Raw genomic sequence first — 22938 nt, 5'->3', positions numbered from 1 at the left:
GTGTCAACTTCTATGTTGATCCGTTGTCAGGTTTAGCTGAATGCTTTAGTTTAACGAGGCTTTTGAGTCCTTTTTAATTCAACAAATACAGTCTTGACCAAATGTTTTTTTTTTATATTTTGTGACAAATAATATCGTAATTATTAAGAATTATATAGAATAAAAGTAAACTTAGCAATGTTTATGTTTGTAATTAAGCAAGAAGCTACACGATGGGTTATCTGTATCACGGATATCGAACCCAGTTTCTAATGTTGTAAGTCCGAATACATACCACTGTTTATATTAAACATCTACATGTGTAATTTATACAATGAAACAGGTTTTACCGACGTCATTAACGTTTTATTAGGACAGCAAACGATCTTATGAAACACCTTTATTGAACAGAACCTTACCAAAATAAACATAATGATAAATGTAACATTAGATTATCATAAATAGCATCTGCAACCTTATACCAATTTATATTAAACACTCAGTACTCGGTTGGGTTTCCTCGAACTCTAATAACGTTTGCAAAGCGACATGATATATTGTCGATGAGGTTATTGATGTAATACACCGTGATTTTATGTCAACTTGTCATTAGAAGATGCTACAACGCAGCTGCAGTGGCTGTTTCAAGATCGTGGTTAGCAATTTTCTGGCTCGGTTCTACCCAACAGTTCTTAATGGGATTACAATCTGGACACTTTTTTGGACATGACAATTTTGCAACGTCCTCCTGGTTGAGGTAATCCTGTACAATATGCACAGTATGGGCAATGACACTCATTCATAAACACAAAATTATTGCTAAATTTTGCTTTAGCATGTGGCAGAACTCTTGTCTCCATGTGATGCCTGTAAGAGGTGCCATTGACGTTTCCCTGGAGGATATGAAAATCATTTTTTTCCTTTATGATGAATTGCAGTCCAAACATATGCTACACAACCTCCTGTGCCTACCCTGAGAACAACAGTCTTTTCTCATCTGTCCTTTATATAAAATAACGAACATTACGAATATTACCATGAACTTTAAGAAGCTGAAAACAGAATTAATCTGAAAAAGATGACATGTTGCCAATGTCCTAACTGTAGGTTTGCATGCTGTCTTGCCTAAGTAATACGGTGTGGTAGTAACTTCTGGTTAATATCGGTTCGCAAATAGTCCATCTTGCAAAATAATCTTGTCTGGTCAGTCTTTTTTTCACTGTTTTTTTTTTGGATACCATGATAAGTTGTTACAAGACTTGTTTTCAGCTTGAAATGTTAACCTGATCAAAACACAATCTTAGACATTAGTTTTGTTTTTGGTGTCTATCAGTTGACTATTCTTGAACAGTGTTTCCTGTAGTCCAATGACGTTTTCTTAATCTAGATGCAGTACACTGGGGGTATTCTACACTTCTAGCACAGTCCATTTGCTTCATATCATTTGTCGATAGTCGAATAAGTTGAAGCCCGTTAAATTCTGGAAAGTAACTAGGCATGCATCTACAACAATTACAGAGAACTTGTCTCAACAAATTATTGAATTGTTTCAAAAATTTTTATAAGAAAATTGCACACTTTCAGACACAACAGAATATCAAGTCGAACATGTTTTTCTTTCTTATCATACGCTACCTTTTCTGTTACTTCTCAGGCATTTACTCTAAAACTCCTCCATGAATGTAGAAAATAACATTGTTATAGAACAGTATATAAACATTTTACCCAGACTGTAGTAAAGCCAATTATTTTATGTGTGTACGGAATTGAGCCTTAACTATTTTTTTTTCCAGCGGACCATCTGTTTCGTAATTCTATAAAGTAAAACTTAAAATATCGTTTGTGACATAGATGCCTAGTACATTCTTTTATTGGTCGTATTCATTGCTCTTAACTGTAGTTTTGCTTGTTTAAGACTCTTCAACAGAGCTTGAGTGAGCGAACTAAAAAAATGTATTGGTAATTAGGGTTTTAGAGAAAAATCACCATTAAAATAAATAGTAATAATTTATTTACTATTTTTTATCATACCTTTTACAGATGATTTCTTCTTAAAGTCTTTTTTATCACCTTCGTATATTTCTAGTTATTTATTCTCTTATAATTGTGAAGCACGTATATAAAATTTATGGTGTTTTTGAGCCCTTTGTAATTCACCATACAGCGATACAAATGTGTGTGTGTGAATAATAATATTATGGCATTGCGCCTAATTTATCATTCTACTTTAACGATAGAGAAAAAATCTATAACGCGTATTGACTGATCCAATAACTTGAGACTACCTGTATTAACAAATCTTTGGTAAACCGCCAACGTATTAAGTTCCTAACTGTCCAGTTTTTGAAACCTTAACACAGTTCAGTAAATATTCTTTGTACAGTAAGAAATAATTATGCGTCCTGCTTTGTAGAGTGTATCCATAGTACAATAGAAATGCATTTTTAAACAGGACATCGTCTACACTATTTATTCAACTGAACATTGTATGTCATTTTTCAACTTATATGCCCGTATTGAAAAAAAAACAACAACAGTCTCACCAGTTCTGTAGAAGAAAGCAACTAGCATGAGTGAAGGGAAACGAAAATATAAGTTAGCCAAATAAATCAAATGAGCGTGAAGTAGACATCCAATCAAGCTATTTTAAGATCTTAACAAGAGCCAATCATGGACCAAATATTCTTATAAAATAGCCTACTCTTTCATAAACGCAGGCTGAAAATTTAAGCTTATAAATCTAGGCTTATTATATAGCTTTGGCAATAGTTTCTTTTAATTTATAACTATTTATATGAACGATATTTACTAATTTTAATTAAACAAGTTTGTTTGTTTGTTTTTTAATTTCGCACAAAGCTACTCGAGGGCTATCTGAGCTAGCCGTCCCTAATTTAGCAGTGTAAGACTAGAGGAAAGGCAGCTAGTCATCACCACCCACTGCAAACTCTTGGGATACTCTTTTACCAACGAATAGTTGGATTGACCGTCACATTATAACGCCCCCACGGCTGAAAGGGCGAGCATGTTTGGCGCGAAGGGGATGCGAACCCGCGACCCTCAGCTTACGAGTCGCACGCCTTAACACGCTTGGCCATGCCGGGCCATATTAATTAAACAAAGGGTACAAGTTTAGAACAACCTAAACTTTACTTCTTATACCAGGGATCAAAACTTTTACTACGTCAAACTGAAATATATTACTATGTGATAATAGCGTATGTTAGTTTTTCCTTTCGTTTTTACGAAAAAAAGGAATGCTTTGAGGATGCAAGCATTTTTTTTCAGCGAGAAAGATACGAATAGGTTAGTACTTTAGCAGGTAGGTAATACGATTACGTTGCTTGTAACACTGTGATAACGCCCTTAAATATTTGAATATGTAACTTTCAACTACAGTCCCAGAAATAAAGTAAGAATAAAACGGAACAATTTTCTGTAATCTGTAATCACGTCCTATGTAAAAACATGCGAATTATAGAAAGAATTACAACATGAGCCTCCTAACAAGCCTTCATATTTTACTATTATAAAGAAACTTCCTAAGCAATACATACAAGCTACATAACAACATTTGTTTGAGTAAATGATAGCTACAGATCTCCAACTGACCAATTTTATTTCAGCTCAAATTCTTTAAGTACTTGTGTTGTCCAGATATTCTTTTTTCCCAGAGTTCAACAGTCTTTCGAAGTACAATATATACATTCCGAATAGAGTGTTGGTTCCTTCGATTAGTTCAGCCGTCATCCAAGAGATTGGAAGTTGATATCTTCTCTAAATCTTTGATATAACTTTTTTATGCTGCATGTTGGTGATCTTGTTTAACTGCTATTATCAGTAAAACAAAATCTCGACGAAAGTTTGTTTTGATCTTAGAACAGCTTTATTCTGACATACCACTTGGGGCACTGTATAGGTTTGATTTTGTACACGAGAGAGTCATTACATGAACATGAGATTCAAGAAAATGCTTACTTCGTAAATGTATAAAAAAAACAACGTAACATAAACTTCCAATTGGTTAACAGACGAACCTTCAAACTAACGGATACACTTGTTAAAAAGTGGTATATTTTATACAAATAGTGCTAACTCTTCAGTTAATCCAGAATTACTTTGTCACCATTAAGTGTCAACTAGTAAACCACAACAAGATCGTGGATTATATATATAAAAAAAAGCCGTTATAACTGTATCAACACCTACATTCAGTCAAAAAAACATAAATGTTTTCTAAGAAAAAATTTTACACCTGGAGATAAGGCCGGAAAGTAGATAGCGTATCAGACTGTAAATTTGATGGTGTATGGTTCGCGTACCCTTGCAATAAAAATGTTATCACCATCGTGAGAACGTGGGTGCGTGACAGTCAAATCCCACTATTCTGCTATAGTAGCATAACAGTTGGTTGTAGATAGTGGTTACTAGCTTCATTACGTTAAATCTATCAGTTAAAATGTAGAGACGAATAGTGTCCAATATAACTTATGCAGTTCTGCTCAAAACTAACAAACTAACTATCTAAAAGAGATAAATATAAAATTCTGCTTTTTATTAAAATCTTACAATGGATCCAATTAAAAACAGCTTTAATTCTTTATAAAACAAAACAAAGCAGAATTATCATCCCTTGTAGGCATACGTTAAATCTGCATTCGACCAAAACATCATCACTCGTTATAGGAAAATATTACAGTGCAGTTGATCGATTTAGGAATATCTTTCCTTAACGAACAGTCTTGGAACTCCAGTCGATCAAACTATGATTTTCATTACTTGTATATACCTTTTATAACAACACTTCATTAAAACAGCAATGTGGTTCATAAGTTAAAGCCTTATAGTTATAGTACAGAATTACTATTTCTTATAGAGAAACCTTATAGGTACAGGTTATCAAAATAGGATTGTTATTCTAAATATTAATATATAGCAACAACTAAACAAAACAAGACCATAGTTTGTATTGAGAATACGGTTGATATATTGGTATTAATACTTTAACTACAATAAAGTACAGAACAATGTTTCGACCTTCTTAGGTCATCTTCATATTGACAAAGAGAGTTTGCAACTCTTTTTTTATCCTAAAGATGACCTAAGAAAAACGAAAAGGTGTTCTGTACTTTATTGTAGTTAAAGATTTAATATCAATACCATCCATCTTTAGAATACATTTTGGCTTCAGTTAAGTTTATCGTCATCATTTCTCATGACAAACAAACCGTAGTACAGAATAACAAAATTATTATCTCTCAAAGGAAAACGTATAACCACAGTTGATCAAAATATAAACACTATTTCGAATAAAGAAATAAAGGAACTACAGTTTGTCCAAACAATATTACCTTTATTTGTAGAAAACTCTTACAGCTAAAACTGGTATAATCGATAATGACTATTTCAAAAAAAAGTTATAGCTTCAAGTGATTAAAACTGTCACTTCGAAAGAAAAAAACTGCTAGGAAAAGTTAATTAAGTCAAGAACGTCGATCTTTCTTATAAATTTTATGAAATATATTAAGATACTTTTGAGTTTTGAAAAACCATAATTTATCTATTTACATAAATGTCTTATGACATAATATCTAACATACATAAAAACAGTATGTGTCACGTCACGCTTGATTTCTGAAACTAAGAGAGGTTTGTTTGTTTCTTTTTGAATTTCGCACAAAGCAACACGAGGTCTATTTGCGCTAGTCACCCGTAACTTAGCAGTTTAAAACTACCTCGTCATCACCAACCACCGCCAACTCTTGAACTACTCTTTTGCCAATGAATAGTGGGATTGAGCGTCACATTATAAAGCCCCCAGAGCTAAAGAGCGAGCATATTCGGTGTGAGGGGGGATTCGAACCCGCGACTCTCATATTCCGAGGCGAGTGCTATAACTATGCCGAGTCTAATATAAAGGAGATCGTTTTCTTAAAAAGTGAGAGCTCTTATACAAAGGTATAAGTAAAAGTATCTGAGAAAATCACCTAAGAAATTAAATAAGCACCTTTTCTTAGAACTTACTTTGCTCAAATAGGTTAGTATAAAAGTGAATTATCATATTTGAAGTAGGTTAGTATCAGTTTGTTTGTTTGTTTTGGAATTTCGCACAAAGTTACTCGAGGGCTATCTGTGCTAGCCGTCCCTAATTTAGCAGTGTAAGACTAGAGGGAAGGCAGCTAGTCATCACCACCCACCGCCAACTCTTGGGCTACTCTTTTACCAAAGAAAAGTGGGATTGACCGTCACGTTATAACGCCCCCACGGCTGAGAGGGCGAGCATGTTTGGCGCGACTCGGGCGCGAACCCGCGACCCTCAGATTACGAAACGCACGCCTTAACGCGCTAGGACATGCCAGGCCTGTTAGTATCAGAAAGGTTAGAGTTAGTTATACTGTGAAATTAGTTTATATACATATTGCATCCTGTTATATTACTCAGTCTTAAATTTCTAAGCAGATTTTAATTTTTTAAAACATATACATAAATAAAATAGACTTTTAGTAGTAGTACAAGCTATACCATTGAATAGTGAGTATGTCTAGCTATATTACATACGGTTTATAATTATCTACTATATATCGTCTGTTGAACAAGGGCGGCTAAAATTGTTTAAGACAAGATTTTAACCAAAAATATTCATGAAAACATAAAACGATATTTGCTATATCGTAGGCAGAACTAGATCCTATAGAAATATAACGAAGAACGAATCGTTACTTTCGTGCAGTCTTCATAATTTCGACAGTAACGCGTTATTTATGTAGATAATTCTGATACCGAGTGTTTGGAAAGTAGCTAAATTTTAAGAACATTTGTTACAGATAATCCACAAGTCACTAATAATGTCGACATAAAAATTAAGTAAAACAAATTGATAGTTTAGAATGTAATCATTACAGGAGAGATTCGCAAAAAAGCAAAGACAAAAACAGAGCATTTAAGATATTAAGTAATATATTTTGTCTAAAGAATTTGAGAAAATTAAATATATATTTCGAAGAAACAAGTATATGCTGTCTAATGTTTTTCGTAGTTTACTACGAGTACGTGAATACTTCCAACTGGGCCTGTTCAGTTCTCTGCCAATACATATTAAAGACACTCTCTCTGAATCAGAAATTAGCGTGCTCTCTTTGATGTTATAAGTAAAGTTTGTACCTAAGGGACTTGTGTTGCCAAGGCAACTTAATATTAAAGTAAATTGTCTTAGCAAGCCAAAAATCTGAGCTAAAATGTGTAACCCATACAAACCTTTCGTTTATAAGCAGCTTTTTTTTCTTTGTAGTAAACAAAAAACTACTTGTTAATAAAAATAGCACATAAGTCCAATTATATCGAACAAATAAGAGTGGAAAGAGAACAGCTTAGAAATGTCGTAGTTATAAATGGAAGTTGGTAAGTCATGGCGTATCGTTATGATCTTAACATCATTAAAGAGTTGTTACTTTCACGCAATCATTTTTAGTTATGTAAACTTTAGTGACATCTAGTGTTTAAAAATATTTTGAGTGATTTTACTTCTAAAAATGCTATGAATTATTAATCATGCCGCTAATGTAAATGATGCTTTTATTGGATGTGTCTGTTTCATCAATAATCTACTGATATAACAGAAACGAATGGCATTTAGGATGTATTTCACTGATTACTTAATTAATCTGGAAAAACATCAGTGTCAAGATCAGTGCAATTGCAACTTCTTAACTGAGAAAGAAGATACAAGGTTAGAGGGCATTTGTTTAGAGTAACTTAAAAGGCAATAATTAGTCACACAGGGATGAGCTTGTGTGCAGTTTTATATTGGTCATTATAAAGAACGAAACCAATATGCACATTCTTGATACGTTGTTTATTTAGATCAAAGTGAAAAATGATAAATCCAAAAGTAAGCTTATATAAAGAATGGCACACTTTCAGAACACTATGGGTTAAACTTATGTGACAAATATTAAAAATATATAACATTTGGTATCATTATTATTATTACGATTCTTTAATATCAATGCTACATAGTGTTTAAAAGTAAATTTAATACATTTTCATTAAACAAGCAAGAATATTAAACTTTAAGTTTTTCGTTCGAATTTTCTGCCATCAGATGAACTTATTTCTTTTTTTGTTTTCGTTATTTAAGCGTAAAAACGTACACGTACAGCTGTAATTTTAAATTTTGAAATCTATTAGATATTTGTGATAATTCATCTGATCTATAGGGCTTCAAACATATCTTACGTCATTAATTTCCCAACTGAAGCCAATTAGACTTACTCATATCTCGATTGATATTGATCAGTTAATTTTGAATAAAACATTTGCAAAGTATGTATCACGGTTGATAACGTTACTAATTCAACGATGTGGCATTTTTAAGCGTAGTTTGTTTGCTATGATGCACATAGCTACATAGTGGGCAAGCTAACAGTGCTCACTCTGGGTATCGAAACCTGATTGTTATAGTACAGGTCCTTAGACGTGCCGCTGAGCCACCAGAAACACTTTATAAATAAAAACTTACATACGAATCGATCTCCAATTATAACTTTATGCGTTAGCGAACTCGCCACTATTCCACCGAGAGGCTGGTGTGGTATTAACTACATTCAATATTGTTTTTTTCGTTTATGCTAGGACTTCATATTTGAAAGCTGCTCGATCAGATACAAACATGATACCTGAAAATAACCTTTATTTTTTCAAAAGATTAAATAAGATGAAGTAAAGAATGTTTTGTATATGTCTTAAGTTAAAGTAAAATAAAAAAATAAAATGTTACTTATTACTTAGTAAATTGTATGTAAACTGGACATTTTATTTTGAAATCTTAGCGACAAAGTTTTGCCTCGGTTTGAAGTACAGTTCTCTATGTTTCTCAAATTATATTATAATGACGACATCATGAGGCTTTTAAATAAAGCGAAACCAAATTAGTCCAAATCGATTTGACTCCCTCTAGTGGTTTTCTATTTACTGAAAGTCCAAAATAGCAGCTTGGGTTCTTGACTCGTTTCGAAGTGATCATGGGAAACATTATAAAATTGTACGCACTAAATAAATAAATAATTTTTTACGATTTTAATTTATTTTTTCTTGAGAAAGAAGCGCAAGAGGCGATCTTAATGAAGTTTACAATTTTATACGTGAGGTCAAATGGATAATAAAGACCTTTGTTGTGCTGTGTTTTGAGGACAATAAGGTAACTTATCCGCAATGACCAAATTTATATGAGTAAAAAAATACTCTTATTTATTCAGTTCTGGAGTGAAATATGGTTCGAAATAAAGGCCTAAAACTACGCTTTTACATAAATTGTTTCAGAGTTCATTACATAGGTTAGAGTACTATTTACATGAATATTACCTAATTCCTTTGGAAAATTGCGTTCTGCAAGAAATACTTGTTTTTAAAGTCAAATACTGACACCATAATCTTAAAATAATTTTAAAATATCAATTTACAATTTCAATCAGTCGCTTGTATATGTTCAATATCGTGATATGAATATCAACTTATTAGTCAACGTACCTGTCCCCATAAGCCGCCATATTATTTTTCAATAAAAGTAATTATCACTAGAGGGCGCTAAATTGAAAGTCTGATATTTGTTTTCAAATAAGTTAAGCGATAAGGTCGTATTTCAAAGATTTATATAAAGCCAATAAAATATCACAAGATAAAAAAACACAATCTCACTTATAATTATAATTTAAGTGCGTACTGTTTGAAATATTTTGCACAATATATTCTGTTTTAAATATTCAATGAGGTGATAAATATATTCTCAGGCAAATACTCGACATCTGTGTATGTATATATACAGATGTGTGTGTATATGTATGCACGTGCATAATAAAGAAAAAGTTTTTTTCATTTTTTATCAACTTTAAGACGATATTAATGAAACAGGATACGTTTCTTTACGGTTTAGCCAATAAGGAAACTGAAGTCTACTTTTCCAGTAGTCTAAACAACTATGTAATCTTCAAGATAAACACGTAATTATAGAAACATAATCGTATTACATCAGTTTATGTTTCATATAGCAAACTGATATTCTTGCTCCAAACGTTGACCTTAAGGAACCATCCCTGTTTGTATCATATTGCGTACAAGTTAGCGCACGCTGTAGTCGTTTTATTTGACAATGGTTGCCAGTAAAATAACAACACAAGCAATATATATGCAAAAACGGCTCGTTTGGCTCGTTGAGATATATTATATTATATAACCAAATAAACACAGCCATAAAACTATGCTCACCAGATAAAATTAACGATGAATTAAACAAAATAAAACAATACTTCATCAACATCAATAAGTTTCCTCCACAAACCGTAGAAAACATTATACGCACACACCTAGACAGAAAGCAAAATCAACCAACAAAAGTAAATATATTTCACGAATCAAAAAATCACGAAACCATATACTGCTGTGTACCATATATTCCTGACATCAGCAGACAAATAACCAACATTTGGCAAAAACTAGTAACAAAATATGACATTCCAGTTAATACCAAATTTATTCAAAAACCAGGCTCAAAACTAAGGTCTATACTGTGTAAAAACTACATTGACAAGCATCACACCAACATTATTTATAAAATACAATGTGATAACTGCCACGACTTCAATATTGGAGAAACAAATAGAAAAATGGAAACCAGATTCAAAGAACATAAAAAGTCACCTTCACACGTTTTCGAACACTGCAAGTCAAATAAACACAACATAACCATAGAAAACACTCAAATACTAAATAAAGAAACAAACATAAACAAACGCAAAATTAAAGAAGCCTTACTTATACAACAACTTAAACCCAAAATAAACCAATATAAAGGAACGCCTTTATACCTATATTAATATAATAAAATAAATAAAATTATATTCAAACATCTAACACCGCCCTCTACATTCTGACACTCAGTTACACAACCCCTTTCAAACATGTGGTCAGCTTCCGGTCAGTTACCTCTTTCTTTGTGAACCTTTGTGAACGATGACCGAAGAAGGTCGAAACGTTGTTCGCTCTTCTGTGTAAAATATTTTCTCAACCCAAACGAGCCGTTTTTACATATAGATTTCTCTACAAGTGGGTTTTCTCGACATCACTGAACAACACAAGCAGTTCAAGTGTCATAGTTATAATAAAGTTACGAAACATTCAACATAAAAAAGACCCTAGTTTACACTATGACGTATTCCTGTTCTAAAACAATTGTCTAAAATCGAACTAATTTCATTTTAAAGACAATGAGTTGTTTGTAAATGTAAGTATTGACAGTTTGTGAGGAACACGTGGCTGTTTCAATCGTTTCTTTCCAAGCATAGTAAATTTCAGTCAAAGATATTTTATTACTACATGTTAAGTGGAGTGTAAAGTTTAAATATTGACCGCATCCATACACAACACCTTTCAGTTATAAGCACAGTGTAAATTAAAACTTATGTTTCAGTAAAATTACTGCGCATGGGCAGTCATCTTTTTTTTTACTCACACTCGATATCCCGCATTTTACACCAATTCCACTTTCCCTAAAAAAAGAAGGAAAGCTTTATCTTAATCATTGCATATAATTTTAAAAATAAATATCGGTCCTAAAGTTTCAGGTTTTATAAAAACGAAAAATATCAACTTTTCTAATGTTGTATTAGTGTTTTAAACCTGTAAATTTTCAAAATCTTCAAAGAAAGTGTAGTTTCAATTAAAACAAGCTTACCTATTCTTTGTTGTTGTTGTTTGTTCTTTTAGAAATGCTCACTGCACATGCTAAATGGCGAAAACACCGTACGTGAAAAATGAGGAGTGTAACAATGTTTGTGGAAATGTCTCTAGTTTGCTTCTAAACCTTTTATAGTAAGCTATGTAATCATAAAATTGTCATCCTTTACCGGATCTTTTATCGAAATTTTATTTAAAAAAAAAAACAACTATTTACAGGAAATCAGAAACTTCACAAATTTTAAGGTTCAGGTTCACGTATTTTTGTAGTCTGATCTAACTGATCTGGATTCATATTGATTTACTCTTAGTCCAAAACTAGGCTAAATTTTAAATTGGATTGTTTTTGTTGCGAAACGTCACACCTTGGGTTATCTCTTCTTTAACCACCACGGTTATCGAAAGTCAGATTTTAGCGTTATAAGCCGGCGTAGTTAACACTGGACCATTGGGAGTAACAGTTGGCACCCTAAAAGTGCTTATGTGTGGTTTGCAAGAAGATCGTATATTTTATATTATATTTGCTATAAATGTAACTTAAAAACCTTTTTTTACTAACTAAGAAGGCCTGGCATGCACAGGTGGTTAAGGTACTTGACTTGTAATCCGAGGGTTCGCGGGTTCAAATACCCGTCACACCAAATATGCTCGCCCCTTCAGCCGTGAGGGCGTTATAATGTTACGGTCAATCCCACTTTTCGTTGGTAAGAGAGTAGCGCAAGAGTTGGCGGTGGGTAGTGATGACTAGCTGCCTTCTCTCTAGCCTTACACTGCTAAATTAGAGAAGGCTGGTGCAGATAGCTCTCGTGTAGTTTTACGCAAAATTCAAAACAATCCAAACCAACCAACTAAAAAAATAATATTAACAAGAATATTTCGAAATTAGCTCTGTAAACATAGAGTTTTTTCATGCGACTCGTAATCCGAGGGTCGCGGGTTCGCGCCCGCGTCGCGCTAAACATGCTCGCCCTCCCAGCCGTGGGGGTGTATAATGTTACGGTCAATCCCACTATTCGTTGGTAAAGAGTAGCCCAAGAGTTGGCGGTGGGTGGTGATGACTAGCTGCCTTCCCTCTAGTCTTACACTGCTAAATTAGGGACGGCTAGCACAGATAGCCCTCGAGTAGCTTTGTGCGAAATTCCCAAACAAACACTCATTACCTTTTCAGCCGATGTAATCTCTTTTCTCAGGGGAATTACGGGTACTTTTTAATAATGACTGAGTAATTGCAGTTGATGGACTTACTAATTTTAAGTAGGCTGAAGTAACTGATATAATTAATTGAAACTAAATCAAACGATAAGCGGATAACGTGAAAGAACGACTAATGATGCAAAATCTAAGTCGAAACTTCTGTTTTACGAACAGTTATGATTGCACCATTTGTGTTCCCTAGCAACAACTTTTAAAATCATCAAATTATTTTGTGCTTTTTGTGATATTCGAAGATATATAATTTTACTTATTAATTAAAAGATGACTTGAAATTCCTATTTAGTGAGTAATGTTATTCCTCTCTACAATTAATACCAGTTGATTAATATGAATAGTCACTATTTGGAATAATTCTGATAACAGTAACTAATATTCTGTAATTATTACAGTAACTAATATTCGTTATTTAAACTATTCGAAACATAGGAAATGAAAATATAATGGTGGAAAGAGTTTGCCAGTTTTAGTTATATACATCAAAGTCATATTGACAACACTATAAAATACACCAGTTATAAGTGTTTTTCTCTAACTCTCAGATTTTCAGGGAAGATTTAACAGTTTGGAGTTAATTTGTTAATATTCGGTACAAGTGCTCTTTCCTATTTTAAAACATAACATGCAGCTCAATAAAAAAATTGTTATAAATTGCTATTATGGAAACATCAAAAAAGTAATAATACTTTTCTTTTGTAAATAATATAGAAGAACAAAAGCAAAGTTTATTTTGTAAAAGAACATAAGCAAGGTCTATTTTGTAGAAGAACATAAGCAAGGTCTATTTTGTAGAAGAACATAAGCAAGGTCTATTTTGTAGAAGAACATAAGCAAAGTCTACTTTGTAGAAGAACATAAGCTTGGTCTATTTTGTAGAAGAACATAAGCAAGGTCTATTTTGTAGAAGAACATAAGCAAGGTCTATTTTATAGAAGAACTTAAGCAAGGTCTATTTTGATTTTACAAACTAAATAAAATCATAATGTTTATTGCAACGACGTCTGCACCATATAACGCAATAAAACTTATGATGACTAAACGGTCCTATTCAACTGTTTTGATGACAAGCATCTCTACAAACTCTGGAGTTTCCGATTTAAAATTATTTCGCTAGAGAAGTAAAAAAAAGTACACAAACTTATCCATTATCAATAAACACTATATTCTGCAGTTGCTACTAAGAAAGTACGTAACCCTTTGTTAGACTGCTAGCCCTATGTGCTAAAATAAAATGACATTATGGAAGAAAAAAAAACGTTCTAAATATTCTCAAAATGCAAAAAGAAATTATGAACTCTCTGGTATTTGTAATTCAGTTAAAGTACAATATTCGCACATTTCACTAAAAAACAAGAAAATACAAAGATTTTGAGTTCCACATGCTGCTTTGTAAAGCTTTGATATTCCTCATTATTTCTGTTCTAATAAACCAAGGAATAAGTGAGCTGTATTACTGATATGCAAAAAGTTAAATAAATAAAGCAACTGACTGGCAAACAGCTGATATGTTTTTTGGTATTTCATATTCTAAGTTCCCATTTCTTCGAAAAAAAATTGAATATCAAAAGTTTTTGTGCTCAAGTAATGTAATAAAAGTGTTGCTAAAAGTATCTGGATGTCAACTTAAACAATGTAAAACTCTGTTATACCTATTTTAATGCCAACTTAAACAATGTAAAACTTTGTTATATCTGTTTGAATGCCAAATGAAGCAATGTAAAAATTTTGTTATAACTGTAAGGACACCAATTGAAACTGCATAGAAGAAACTGATCATTACTTCTTCATGGCTGTATTGGAGAGTAGACAATATCAAAAAAATGGCTGTATTATACGTGTTGGAACAGTTAGTAAAACATACAATTTTATTATAAACATAAATATACTGATTTAAACAATAATTATGTTTTATCATAATTGCAGGAATCTCAAATAGCATATAAATATTCATCCTGATCGCAGCCTTGTGGTAAGGTACGGACTGAAGATCATAGGATATCAGGTTTGAGAAATGTTTCGTACTTTCAGACTCACTTGTGTGATAAGAATTACAGTCAATCCCGCTATTCTATTAAATGTAGCTGCCTCAGCGATGGTTGCCGCCGACGGTTGGTTTCTCTCTGCTACGTAGTTCAAAATTATAGACGATTATATCCGAACCATATACATTTCCAATCTTGCTATTTAGCCCATTATAATTTTAGGTTATGTCACATAGCAAAATAAAAGTTCATTAAAAATTAGAGGGGCAGTTTAATAGAACTTGTTATAACTATCAGATATCATACAACGAAACTCAGATATTGTATTTACGGTGCCGTCAACGAACACGATAAATATTCATTGTAGTCATAATGGCAGCAAGCATTGTAATAAGGTCTTGTTGCAAATCTATAAAAATATCAAGAAATAGATTACTATTATATTTGTAGGATAGTCATTGAATACAGTCAAACCTTATTCCAATTGTAGCGGCCCGGAATAAGATAATACAGATTCGTTGAAACTAGAGACGTTAACTAATGCAATAAATCTTTATTGAAATTACAGAGTAATTAACTTAGACAATAAATCATTATTGAAACTGTAAACTAAGGCAATAAAGGTTTGTTGAAACTAGAGACGTTAACTAAGGTAATAAATCTTTACAAAAACTGTGAAACATCACTTGACACTATAATATATTGTTATAATAATGGGAACTCCAACTAATAAGATGAGTTGTCATAGTTATCTTGACATATATATTAATGTACTGTAATAAAAAGTAATAAACAAAACTTTGCTATAATTATTTGGACATCAGATAATACAATAAAAGTACGCAAACAAAATACTTTAAGTATCTTTAATCTAGGTGCTTGTTACATTTTCTATTATCATTTGTAACTTTAACAGAAATGTAAAAATAATTTTTAACATCACTTGTTCATTCACTTATTTTGATTAAACGTGTGGTTTACTTGAACAGTATAAAAATGTTTGTTCGTTTTTAAACATAAAACTACACATTGGGTTGTGTGTCACCCACTGAGCCAATGGAGAGAGAGACGTTGTTTTAGTTATTAAATATGCTCTCCCAAAATGTGTACCTTTAACATGAAGTAAATGACAATATTATTCTAAAGGTCTCAACAATTTACGGAAGGTTGCGAAGTTCATATTCTGAATTTGAAGATGAATTTCATAATTCTATTACATGATAGAATATGTATAATTTGGATTTTTATTACAACAGTTATGATAATACGTAATATGGAATCAAGAAACAGTAAATATTTTAAAGGTTCTCATTTTAATTCGGTTTCTATTTTTAATAACTTCACGTCAGTTACATTTCATAAATAATGTAGAATTTAAATAACTAAAGCAGAATATGGTGATCACTTTGAAGACGTACGCTTATAATTTGAAATATTTGAATTTCATAAATCTCATCATTTGCAACATTCAGTAAGTGAAAGGAAGTTATATTTATTTTAAAAGGATTGTACTTTATGTTAGTATGTAATGCATGAGTATTTGAAGCTTAATTTGTTGCTTAAAGTCATAAACAATCTAAAGAGATCGTTTATTATTAAGATTCGTCATTATTGTTACATGAAAATCATTCGGATCTGCGCTAGTATTTATAATTATTACAAAATTATATACGATTTTCATAATAATAAATTGTTCGCTGTCTCTTTCACTTTGGAAACCCTGTATGTGGTCGAGTATTGTGATCTTGTGAGAATTAATTTAAATTACTCATGTTTAAAACAAACACGAACAGCGTCGTTCATATTCTCATAATAAACCGATTGTTTCGCAAGAAGAAATTTACCATAGTGACGTTATATGTTACACTGTGCGTTTTCTGTTCACTTGATGTTTGTTAATCAAAATAATTTAGCTTGTCAATAACTCTCACTAATATATATTAAAAGAGATGATTATCTGAAAATCTAGGTAATAAGTTATCTTTAGTGTCTCAACAGTTAACTCTTTGATATCTCTTATTCACCTTCCTTTAGTTGCATTACAGTAATATATTTGCCAACAGAAGCTTAAGACTTCATTATGAAAACGTTTCATGTGTATAATATATACATCCTTAAACTCATCTTGCTAATATATTATTTATAACAAATAATGCAAAATAGAAAGAACGACTTAAGATATTATTCTCCTAACTTTCTACTTCTGTCCTCTGACGAGACAACAATAAGTCTATAGACTCATAACGCAAAATCCAGGGCTTCATTTCCCGCGGTGAACGCAGTAGACAGCTGTCTTTGCTTTAAACAAACAGCATGTGTGTGGGTGTGTTTTTCTTATAACAAAGCCACATTGGGCTATCTACTGAGTCCACCGAGGGGAATAGAACCCCTGATTTTAGCGTTGTAAATCCGTAGACTTACTGCTGTACCAGCGGGGGACTAAACAAACAGCATCTCTCTTTATCAGTTTTTGAAATTTTTATCATTTCCTGGATATATCTTTGATAAGATAATCAACATTATTTGAATATCAGACCTGCAAGACATCCAAATTTAAAGGATTTAAAATCGGTTTTTTTATCTGTTTTATTCCTTTTATAATCTTTCTATGGCGACAAATGTAGAACATTTACAAAAGATATAACATCAGTTATGAGTAATAAAATGTAGTTTAACTAATCAACTACATTAATTCACATAAGCTTACATAAAGATAATAAATTAAAACAACATTTAAAAAATCACCAAATACTAATTTTGAATACATTTAACATGAAAAAAAATCTAATTGTATTTAATGACATATGTAGATTTGTTTTCTATACATATATTGTAATCATAATTTTTAAGTCATCAATAAAACACATTAAAATTAAACAGAATACGCTGCATATTTTAAAAAAAAAGATCCTGCGGTTCAAGCTATAATGTGGGATTATAAAATGTATCCTGTGTATTGGAGGTGTCTCTAAAGTAGTAGGACCCACATTGCGGTGGGGATAAACTATTACTTTACTGATGTCGTATTAATGAGTGCCTCTATCATATTGGGGACAGGAATGCTAACTTCAAGAGGTAAGTTCCATCTTACTCACCCCCAACTAATAGTACCTTATTTTGTATTTTATTTTTATTTTTATTTTTATTTTATTTATTTATTTTGCATATGTTTATGTTTATTTTTTTGTTATACTTATTTTAACTTGGGAGAGCACTCACCTTCCCAGAACTGTCTACAGGCAGTAAAGGGTGATATAGATGTGGGACGTTGTGGGGTTAAGCACCCACAGCTCTCTCTCCTAATTTCTAAATTTCTAATCTTCTTGTGTGAGACTAGCGAATTGGAGGTTAAGACAGATAGACGGTGTATCCTCACCGCAATATGGGTCCTACTTCCTTGGTCACCTCCAAAACCTAAGATACATTTTATAATTTCACGTTGTAGCTTGTACCCTGAGATCTTTTTTTTTTAAATATGCAGCATATTTTGTTTAAGTTTAATGTTTTTTATTTATGGCTTAACAATTTATGGTTACAATGTAATAAATCAGAAGTTGGGATTTGCTGTTTTTAATGCTGTTCTTCTTCATGATTTGGTATACTTATTTGGCTTCATTTGGATGTAATTATTTAATTTCACTATATACATATGTACATTTTAAAGCAAACCAGATGTTAGTTTTAATTTTAGCATTCTTAAAACAATATAAGCACAAGAACGTTTAATTCCACTTACTGAACTTTTTGATATCAAACAATGACGATCAGGTCACAACACGAGGTTGTTGAAGACGAAGGGTGAGATTCGTCGTCATCAGTTTCCATAAAAATAATTTTCCACAGTAATAAAATTACAGATATCTATCAAAGACTCTAAAGATGAAAGGTGAATGTCTTGTATGTTCTTGTATAAGTAATAATAAAACACATTAAAATAAATAATAAAAGAAGAAAGGTGTTCCTTTGTATTGGTATATTTTGAGCTTGAGTTGTTGTAAAGAAACAAATATAAACAAACGCGAAATTAAAGAAGCCTTACTTATACAACAACTCAAGCCCAAAATAAACCAATACAAAGGAACACCTTTATATCTGTATTAATAAATATATCCAACATCTAAGCACGCCCTCTACATCCTACACTCAATTACACAACCGCATTCAAACATGTGGTCAGCTACCGGTCAGTAACCCTTTCTTTCTTTGTGAACCTGACGATAATCGAAAAAGGTCGGAACGTTGTTCGCTCCTCTATTAGTGCCTTCTCTACCCATACCAGCCGTTTTTAAATATATAATAAGAAAAAAAGAAAGAATGCATCATGTGACATTCACGTAAACATAGATGTTACATTTATCTCAGCCCTTTGGACCCTTTGCTGTTTGAGGTGGTTTGTCAAATAATTTATTAGGTCTTCAAAGTATTCTATCCACTATGAACTGATGGTATTTTTCTGACACAGGCATCAGGTTTATGTCCCCTTAGCTGTCAATACTTATCAATGTACATCTAGGAGTGAGGTCGTCTGTTGAGGGATGTTGTTGGTTGAACATTTGGTTAATTTGTTTTCCAACATTTGTGATTTGTGCTATTGATTCATTCGCATGTCATAATACTGTATAAATGCTTTCTTTAATGTCTGCATTTTCTTCTTTGTCAACTGAGTTGAAATAATACAAAACAATATGCACTAACCTGTGACTCATCAATCAGTGCATACAGTGCACATGAGGTTCATAAGTGACATATTTTATAGCTTATCATTGGTTTGAGCATGTTTACGTGCAACATGCAATCACTACATCTCATAGTTTGACAAACTAAATTAGAGGATAAAACAGGGACTTTCATCCGTCTGGAAGTGAGCTATTTCCATTACACAGGCATGTACCGAAACTGTATCTAACCTTAATGGTAGGACTTCCGTTTTTCATTCCTTTACTGCTTTATTATAATGAATGTGACAGATGGCGCCCCAGCGGTATAATGAAGCTAAAATTAATTTCCATTTATGATTAAGTTGAAGAAAGAAACCAAACTCAGTGTAAGATAAAGTATTATTTATTACAAAGCACGAATTGAGAAAGTGGGAATGCACTGACTATTTACATTACTATTTTCTAAATAGAAAGCGCTCTCATTGTCATAAGTAAATCTCACTGAAACCTAAAGAATTATGAATGAAACTGAGGTAATATAATGACTACAGCTGAAACACAATAGCACCTAATTACCTGATAGTGCAATCCCTGTCCAATTCATTGATCATTCCCCAAAAGTATAAAATAAAGTGTAGAAAATTTATCCTTCACTGCCTGGCATGGCCAGGTATTTAAGTTACTCTACTCGTAATCTGAGGGTCGCGGGTTCAAATCCATGTTGCACCAAACATGCTCGCCATTTTAGCCGTGGGGGCGTTATAATGTTTCGGTCAATCCCACTATTTATTGGTAAAAGAGTAGCACAAGAGTTGGGGTGGGTGGTGATGACTAGATGCCTTCCCTCTAGCCTTATACTGTAAAATTAGGGACGGCTAGCGCAGATAGCCTTCGTGTAGCTTTGCGCGAAATTCAAAACAAACAAAACATATTCTTCACGTGTCAATATATCTGATACGTGTAATTTTGATATGTAAACTACATAATGTACTGAGCTGTGTAGCTTTACAGACCAAGTTAGTGTAAGATTTCAAGTGATACAAATATTTTAGTTAAATATGGTATGTCCACTTGTTTACACCAAAATAAAAAATACTTAGTGTATTTTATAATCACTCAGTCCAACTGAATAAGTTTGTGACCATTTTTAATTTTGCTGTTATCTTTCATTACGAGTAACATCTTTCTCACAAATAGTTGCAAACAACAAATGGTAATTTTAAAAATTTTATTTTATAGGTTGAGTACCAAGATTTGCTTTTATTGTTTAATTATGAGTCTTGCAAATACAGAAGTCAGAACTTTAGATTAAAATAATTTTAAATACGCAAATCAATAAGTCACGTGACAACCACAGCTAATATAAAATTGCAACTTACAGTGACACTGCATGTATTAGAATCACATTTGAACTTTGTTTGACGTCATTTAAGTGGTGAGATGCCATCTAAAATTGATTTAATTTAAAAAGGGTGTCTTATAGTAATTGTAAAGCAAATACGTATACCCTGAGGTCATAAAGAAGTGTTCAGATTGAGAATTTAAGATTCCAGTATTTAGATATTTGAAAACAAAGGAATGTGGTTCAATTTGGGGCACAAGGACCCTCCAGAGAGAAATATACTTGCAACACCTCATTCTCCAACCGTGATAATCAAGATGCATCACTTTATAACAAGTGAAAATCCATGAATTCAAGTGCCAATGGTAGAGGTCATCCAAGTGCCCCAGGCAACAGTATGCAACACTATCAAGAAGGACCCTCATCCGTAGAAACAACACATTCAAGCACCAAGTGTATCAAACGCTCGAGAATGAAATAGGTATTTATAATATTCCTTACGAAAACATATTATTCAAGTTTCTCGATGCAACACCTTTGAGATTCTAGGCGATCGAAAGGTAGAAAGTGGCATTCCAAAACAATATTTCTTGTACACACGATAATATATGGAAATACAGCAGTAAATGATGGCATCCTTTAGACATGACATTCTTAGGATGGAGTCATTTGAAATGGAAGGTTTGCTGTAGATCTGTTATCCAGATGCTGCTACTTACAATATTCTCGCTGTTTGAGGGTTAATAAATACGTGATAAGATGTGTTTCAATATAATGTTTTTAATATCTGTAGAAGCTAAATCTTATTAGCAATGTTTCTAGTTCTTTAGTTACTTTATTTTTGGTATGTAGTTTTAAAAAATGATGCTATGTATATTATATAGCAACAAAATAACGAACTGGGAGCCAAATATATAACTCACAATTATTTAAACATGTTACTTTATCCTCTCGCACACAAAAGTGCATTGTGCTTCCATTAGCTTCAATCATTTATTATGGTGTGTTAAGGCTTCTAAATGTCAAGGAGTAGCTTATTCGTCTGCTGTTCTACCTAGTTTGTTTTTCTATTCTCGGTTACCAGGTGGTATCCATATCATCACTTGGCGTGAAAGTTGTGCTAATGTAATTTTTGAAGTCTATCCTAGATAAGTTCAACATCCTCTTATTTTTTCGATATGTAACAGATATGTTGGCAGTCCGTGAGCTAAGTTGTTGGATTCGACTATAGTCTAATTGCAAGGTAATGTGGTTTGATTTTAGGTTGTACTGATGGAAGCAAAGCACACAAACTATAAACTCAAGAATGGTTACATGTAGAATAAAGAACATATGTAAAGACAACTAATTACAAATCAAACAATTTATTTATTTATACACTGTTGAACAGTTTATTTATATCAAAACTCTCCAAGTTGTTTTGTGATAGCAATATTTCTAAACCACTGATTTTTTTTTTATTTTGAAAGTCTAGATATTCGTTAATAATTCTTATTACGTTCAATAACATAGAAACAACATTAGCTAAGTTATCAATTATGTTTATTCGAGATAATATTTTGGTGATAATCTGTATAACTGTACTAACAATTCTTATAAGATATACTTAAGTAACTTCTCTCTAAGCATTTTCAAATCTACTGATTATTTAGTAGAGTAAATGTTGTTCGCTTTTTTATTTCTTTATGCATTATACATTGTTGAACCTTAAATGAAACATTGTTTGACTAGATAGAAAATTAACTTACTTGCAAGGCGTTTGTGCAGTGAACTTCTTGAAGATTCTCAATTACTGCTATCATCTTCTGGAGAGAAGCTATAAATGTGGAGAAGTTGATGAAGTCGTAAAAGTGTCGTTTGGAGTCGTAAGCACAAAATTATATACACAATTTTAGTGTTTTTCTAAAGTTTGGCAAATATATTTTAAAAGTATTTATTTTAAGTCAACTGATACAAGTGTAATTTTTCAGCAACACATGGACTATTCCATGAGATTGTAACCAAAAATCACTTTGTTATCGGTCCTTATAGAACTTAA

At 32.2% G+C, this 22938-nt stretch overlaps 1 protein-coding gene across 4 annotated transcripts in view; it reads left to right on the top strand.

The window, feature by feature from the left end:
* LOC143229213 (uncharacterized) overlaps nucleotides 1-22938 on the top strand; it is a 314530-nt gene that overhangs the window by 34758 nt on the left and 256834 nt on the right. The gene's annotated exons all lie outside the window — the stretch shown is intronic.

This window comes from Tachypleus tridentatus, chromosome 10 (genome assembly GCF_004210375.1).
Source record: "Tachypleus tridentatus isolate NWPU-2018 chromosome 10, ASM421037v1, whole genome shotgun sequence".
NCBI lineage: Eukaryota > Metazoa > Arthropoda > Merostomata > Xiphosura > Limulidae > Tachypleus > Tachypleus tridentatus.
Note: the sequence above shows the minus strand (reverse complement) of the source record. Positions and strands in the feature narration are given on the sequence as shown.